Here is a 7,416-nt window from a genome sequence, read left to right as displayed (position 1 = left end):
ACTAGCAAGCCAGTTCTCTTATAAATTAATTGTGTTGGGCCAGAAATACCTAGCATCACTATTCTAAAAGGGCCTGGTGCTGTTTTTGAGCTATTACAATTGGCACCGTTTGTGGGAATTGTCATTTGTAATCTTTGTACTTTTAGATCCTAACAACAGTAAAAAGAAAAAATGGCAAACTTCAGGTAAGATAGAGAGAAGTTCGTGGGTTCTCAGTGAGTTGATCAATTTATCAACCTATAGAGAAAAAGAGACCATGACACCAATCGAACGCCCAACGTCAAGGTCGAGACTGTTTACACAGATCATACTAGTAGAATTTAATCGAGGCCAGGAAGTCATATTTCACATGACCAAGAGACGCGAAATCTCAGGTTGGAGATTGACCATCTAGTAAGAGGCTTCGGCGTAGAGTGCCTGTTAGAGGGGGACATAACACCCCCATCAAGCCAAGGCTTCGATTAAGAAGAGAACCGCATCTACAGGCAGAGGTCAAGGAATTCCCCTAGCGAGTCTTTCATAACATCCTCCCATATAGATGGTGGGGAAAGACATCATAGGAGAAGAAACAAGAGCTCACCCCCTAAGAATATGGGTAATGATGCTATGAGTTGAGCCTTGCGCCAAATCTCTAGATCACCTTTTACGCGCTGAATTGAAAGGGCCAAACTCCTACACCACTTTGCCCAATTGATCTTCACCATCTACAATGGAAAGACCGATCTCGTAGAGCATGTGAGTCATTTTAACCAAAGAATGGCCATCCATTCTAGGAAGAGGCCCATATGTGCAAAATGTTTCCCTCTAGCCTCGGGCTTGTTGTAATGAGGTGGTTTGATGGGCTAGAGGAAGGCTCAATAAGTTCTTATGAGGGGCTGACTAGAGCCTTTGGGGCCAAATTTATGACTTGTAGTAGGGTACCTAGGCCCTTAGACTCTTTGCTATCCTTGGCAATGAGAGAATGGGAGACACTAAAGACTTATTCTGACAGATATTAGGAACTTTTTAACGAAATCGATGGAGATTTCAAGGATGTGGCTGTCAGGATCTTTAAAGTGGGGCTTCCTATGAATCATGACTTGAGGAAATCCCTAACCGTGAAGCCCGCCCGAAGTATGTGCTAGCTGATGGACCGTATTGGTGAGCAAAAATAGGTCAAGGAGAGATTTTGTCAGCCAACCTCCGCAGGCCAATGCCTAGGTGGTCAGCTCAATGTTCTAGGAGCCCATATGCTGGATCCTTGAAAAAATAAAAAAAATAAGCCTTATTTTAAGTGGCCCAACAAAATGGGAGGAGACCCCACCAAGCTTAATCAAATTCTTTATTGCTAGTATCATCAACATCAGGGGCATACAACTGAGGACTGTAGAGCAGTTAGTTAAGGCAGGGAAGTTGAAGTAGTTCATGCGCTAGTCTCCTGGGTAGGGAAGTTAGGCCGAACAGGGATACCAGCGATATCTCGACACAAGTGAAGAAGTGTTGTTCATTAAAGCTCGACAGATAGATCTCTATCGAGGTTTAAACCTTATGCTTGACAGCTACTCGACGGAAACAATATCTATAGAGAATTACAAAATTCAAATTTCCAGATTTGTTTTCATGCAAATGAAAGTGTATTTGTGTAGGGTTTCTTTTCTCACAACCCTAGACATATAAGAGCCGTCTCGAGGGATGCAAAGTGATTATTCATGCATATTGTGTCTGGAGACAATTTTCCTTAGTTCATATTTTCTTTGAAGAAGCTATTGCATCTTTGCGCCAAGGATTTTGTAACCAAGGAGCTTCTTGATCTTAATCGTTGGATGAACTGAAGAACTTTGTAGCCAACATCTTCCTTAAGTTGGTGTGTTAGTCATGTACTTGGATCCGTACATCAATTGGTTAGTCACGTACTCGGAGCCATGCATTGAAAGGAGAGATTGTCACTACACTACAAGTCCAATTGGGTATTGGGGTAAAGGTTCAACTGTAGGTTGGTATTAGGTACTAGGATTCCTTTTACTTGTAACCACTTGTTTTGATAATAGTGGATTCTTAGGAGTGGTGACCTTAAATTCACCTGGTGGGGTTTTGCCTCTGTGGTTTTCCCCATTCATAAACAAATCACCTGTGTCAAATTTATTTTCCATTGCATTTAGTTATTTGGTGATTTGTTTGTGCTACCATGCTTATTGCATGTAATTAAATCTAATTAATTCACTTAGTTAATTAATTGATTAATATTACCTAATTGGTCAATACATTCTTGGCCTATCAAGTGGTATCAAAGTGGGCACACTCTAATTAGCGTTAATCTTTGTTGTGTGATCCGTTGACCCCTGTTTGTCATAGATAGATGACAATCTCTAATTATACCTCCTTTATTTGATGGCACTAACTATGCATACTGGAAAGTATGCATGAAAGCTTTCTTGCAGTCTTTAGACGAGAAGGTGTGTGCAAGCTATGAAGATTGGCTAGACTAAGCCAAAGGAAGTGCCGGCTGAGTGGGATGATGCCAAGATCAAAGCGGCAAACTTCAACAGCAGAGCATTGAATGCTTTATTTAGTGTTGTCACCAATGAGGAGTTCATGAAGATATCCTCTACTAAAATTGCTATGGAAGTATGAACCATCCTCTAGATAACCTACGAAGGGACTAAGGCTGTCAAGGATTCAAAGCTTCAAAGACTTACTACGAGCTTTGAAGAGATTAAGATGGAGGAGGATGGGTCGTTTAACGAGTTCTATGCCAAGCTAAAGGACATAGTTAACTCTGCTTGTAATCTTGGGGAAACTATTCCTGAACCTAAGGTTGAAAGAAAGGTGCTCAAATCTCTGCCTGAGAGATTCCATGCTAAGATCACTGCTATTGAAGAATCAAAGGAAATTGACAAAATTCTTTTGATAAAGCTAGTTGGCAACTTACAAACTATGAGTTGGGTTTGACTAGGATCGGAAAACCAAGCAAAGGTAAGGGTATGGCACTGAATGCCAAAAGCAATAAGACTGATGAGTCTTTTGATGGTGAAGATTCTAAGATGAAATCCTACATCACTAGGAAATTCAAGAAGTTTATGAAGAATGTCAACGTGAAAGGATTCGAGAAGGACCAAAAGCAATCCAGTTCTTCACAATTCAAGAGCCAAGATAGAGGAAAGAAGGATGCTAAGGATGGCGGTCAGTACACTGTTCCTTTCGGACCAAAGTGCTTCGGATGTCAAGGTTTTGGACAGATGAAACAAGAATGTCCAACATACCTTAGGACAATTGGAAAAAGCAAGGCTCTTACTGCTACCTTGAGTGACACTGATCTTGAGGATGAGTCAGATGACAATGATGATGAAGGAATCTTGAATGCCTTCACTGCCAAAATGAATCCTACTGAGGGGATTATTGAAGAGGTAGATGAAGAAGAGGACTTGGTGGAGTCTAAGTTTGAGAAAATGGATGAACAAGATGATATCCATACAGCCTATGCTAAGTTGTACAAGGTTTCTAAGAAGCATGAGAAACTTTATAGGCTGGCCACCAAGAAGCTGAGTGATGGGAAGCTAGATCGAGAGGAGCTTTCTACAAAGGTTGATGAAGCAAATCAAACTATTGGAGCTTTGTGGTTCGAGAACAACTTCTTTGCTGAAAAGACAAAGACGCTTAAAGCATAATTGTTCTAAGTTAGAGCTCGATTGGAGAGGACTTCCAGTGCAAAGCTCAATGAGACACCAAGCTCTCAGAAATCTACTTCTGATAGAACTGGCTTGGGGTATGATTTCTCTTCTCCTAATATTGCCTCTTCTAGTACTACTGTGTTTGTCTCACCTGCTAATAATTTTAATTCTGAGAACAATGAATGGAAAACTGATATAGCTAGTGAGAACGTAGACAAAGGTAAATTTATTTTAGGTGCACCCCCTAAGCTTGAATAGAAAGAGACTAGAAACCCTAGGACTAACAAGGTTAATAACAAAAAGTCTCAACCGAAGAAACCACATCTCTGTGGAGCTTCAGGGTATACTCGTCCAAATTTCTACAAGTGGTTAGCCACTCAACAAAGCAATGGTATGCTCTCGTCCGGAAACCAGAATCAGTTTCCATCCTCTTTTGCTTCTCTTGAAGATCTTCTCAAGGCCCTTATGTTTCTTTCAAACTTGAACGGTTTCAATTCTTCCTCCTCACCTCCGGTTCAAGGATTTGCACAAAGGAAAGGTTCTTCCTCCAAAGCTAAGGTTTGGAAGGAAAAAGACTCAAAGTGATTTAGTCACTTTTTTTTTCTCTCTCTCTCTCCCCTCATAGTTATGCATTACTTGTGTGTTTTGCTTTCTTATTTTTTTGAGTCAGTCTAGTTTTATGCTTTGCTTTATTTAACATGTTTTTGTTTGTTTGTTTTCAGTTTTGTTTTATTTTGTTTTTCATTAAAATAAAAAAATTGAAAAATTAGAAAAAAAAAAAAAAACAGTGTGTGTTTTGTGTACTTTGGTACTTGTGTACCTTGGATGGCCATTGAAACAAAGTTTTCTAAACTTTGTATCTTTTGTGGCTTAGATGAGTATCTTAATGCACAACTAAGCAAGTGAGCTTTGTGGCTTGTGTTTGTGATGAGTACGATTAAGTAATCTCTTATACTTAACACTCATATCACTCTTTTTGATGGGAAGCACTAAAAAATCCTAAGAGAAATGCATAAATAACCACCTCACCACTAAAGCCCACCAATCATGAATAACATTTGTATGCTTCGGCATAGCAAAATTGTGATGTTTTGGCTTAACATAATTGGGTATTTGTTTTCTCTCTCTTATATGCCTATGCATGATATGCTTAAAAGAAAAACAAAATATGCAAAGAAAAATCGAAAGCAAAAAGAATTAAAATGCTTTTAAATATGGTTGCAAGCGTGTTTCTAGGAGACGTGAGAGTTATAGGATGTACCTCAAAGACAATAGTCCCCATCAAGCAGTTATGATTGCGTGTGAGTTAAATTGATTTTCTCATATCTCAAATCATCATAATATGAGACACTTATGCACTTTTGCAATGTTTTCACACACAACACATAAATTCTTTGCTACTTTTGACACATGCATAGGTACAATGTGATTTGGCCATCACAAGGGATACATGTGTTAATGTGTGCTTACTAAACTGTCTTGACTTGTTTTTGAAATTATAAATTGGTTAGATTTGTTTAGTATGTGTGTGTGTGTGTTTTGGATTTATGATTGCTTTGCATTTTTCTTGTTGAGAGATGTTTTTGAAAGCTTAAAATGTTGTCTAGATCTATGTTGAGTAGCTTGCTTGATTGCATTCCTCTCTATATGTTTTTCATCTCTTTGAAAAACTGCCTTTTATCAAGCTCGACAGCTTCTCCACAGATCCTCCATAGATTGCTATCTATCCAGCCTTTTGGACTACTTTTCTTGACAGATCTTATTGTAATTTCGATCCATCAAGCTATCTGGAATTTGTCTTGATAGCTTCTCGACAAATTCTCGATCCATCGAGAAAGTTTCTGTCTGGCCGATAGCTTCTTAATAGCTTTTCGATCCATCAAGGTGATTTTTCCATTGACAGATTCTTGATAGCACCTCGACAGATTCATATTTGTCGAGATTTAGTGCTTGACAGATCCTCGATCCATCGAGTTGTTATTTGTTTAAATAGGTTCAGCGTGAAATCATATTTCATTTCTCTCATTCTCTCTTGACAGAAAAAGGTTTTCTCTCCCTCCAATCACTCTTTTCTCACTCAAAACCTCCTACCCACGTGATTTTTGGCCTAATCTAGTCTCAAATCACTTGGTATGTTTCTCTAATCTCTCTTTTCTCATGCATTAGACCTAGGTTTTTGGGGTTTTGTGAAATTTTTGGGGTTTTTGAAAACTTTTGAGATTCTTGTGAAACTTTTGGGTTGGATGTTGCTTATTTGATGCTATATGATCATGCATTACATTCCATTTGCATTTTTACAATGTTTTATGCATTTAGACGGTGCTTGAATATTGAAAATTGTGTTCTCTTAGGTTTGGATTGGGTTGAACCCATGATGCAATTTCTTTTAGCATGTCACATGTTCATGCATTTTTCATGCATACATACCCTCTCTTTTCTATTGTTGGTACTTTGTTGTGATTGTGTTTTTCTATTTCTCCCTCTCTTTCTTGGATAGACTGCGCATGGAACCCTTTTCATTCCGGGACATCTTCTTCTGATCCTACCCCCACTCATGTTTGGTTCAGAGATGAGAAGGCCCATAAGGACTTCTCAGAGAACTTCTCTAAATGTGGTGTTTATTTGGAACGCCACATGATCTTATCGAACTTTTCCGATGCTGCTCTACCCGCTGTTATTCACAGTCAGGGATGTGAATCGCTCTGTGACATACCCGTGAGTTTTCCCACTGTGATCATAGAGGAGTTCTACTCCAATATGCATGGTTTCGATACCTCTATACCTCAGTTTGCTACGCATATTAGAGGTACACGTATAGTAGTTACTCTGGAGCTTGTTTCCGAGATACTACATGTTTTGCGGGTATCGCATTTTGATTACCTTGCCTATCCACGTCTAAGGATTGTGTCCAAGGAAGAACTTTTGTCTCTTTTCTATGAGACACCTTTCTCATGGGGTGAGTGCTAAAACACCTCATGCTCGGGCTTTGCAAAAAGGTTCGAGGTTCCTAAACATGGTGATGACATTTGTTTTCTATCCTTTGTCTTATTATAACTCCATTACAGAGCCTCGTGCTCAGTTTTTTCTATCCCTCTTAGAGGACCTCTCTATAGACTTTCCTTCTCACTTCATTCTATCTCTCATTGATGTCCATAGGAATACGACGACTTGTGATAAGCTCATTTTCCCTTCGACTATCATGCGAATCATCCACCATCTTTCTATCCCTTATCTTGAGTCTCTTCACTTACCATCATGGGTGCCATTAGCATGGCATCTGTTAGATGGAGCGAGGCCCAGCTTAGATCGAAGTGGCCGTAGACCGAGACGACGACTCCTCCAAACCCTTCCATTCCATCCACCTCCGCTCCTTCTTCTTTAGCGGGTGGTCTGGCGCTTGAGGCGATCATGATGCAACTTCAACGCATGGATGCTCTCCTTGACATTCTCAATGATGAGTTGTGTCAGGTGAACACCCGTGTCGGTCGTATCGCATGATGACAAGCTCGCCTTGGTGGCTTCTTTACGTCTCCCTCTTTTTCTCCAAAGGCGTCTGAGGATGAGGATGCTGATGATGGCACTGGTGGTGATGATAATGATGAGGATAAGGATGCTAGCTCTTCCAGTGATGAGGAGATGACAACCTCTTAGTGACTTACCCTTTGTCAATCGTGAAAAAAAGGGGGAGTAGTTTTGGGATAAGAGTAGTCATGTATTTAGGGGGAGAGTTAGCATAGGACATTCTTGTTAGGGGGAGTATTTGCATTTA

The sequence above is a fragment of the Castanea sativa genome, chromosome 6 (genome assembly GCF_040712315.1).
Source record: "Castanea sativa cultivar Marrone di Chiusa Pesio chromosome 6, ASM4071231v1".
Lineage (NCBI taxonomy): Eukaryota > Viridiplantae > Streptophyta > Magnoliopsida > Fagales > Fagaceae > Castanea > Castanea sativa.
This window is presented reverse-complemented; position numbering follows the sequence as displayed.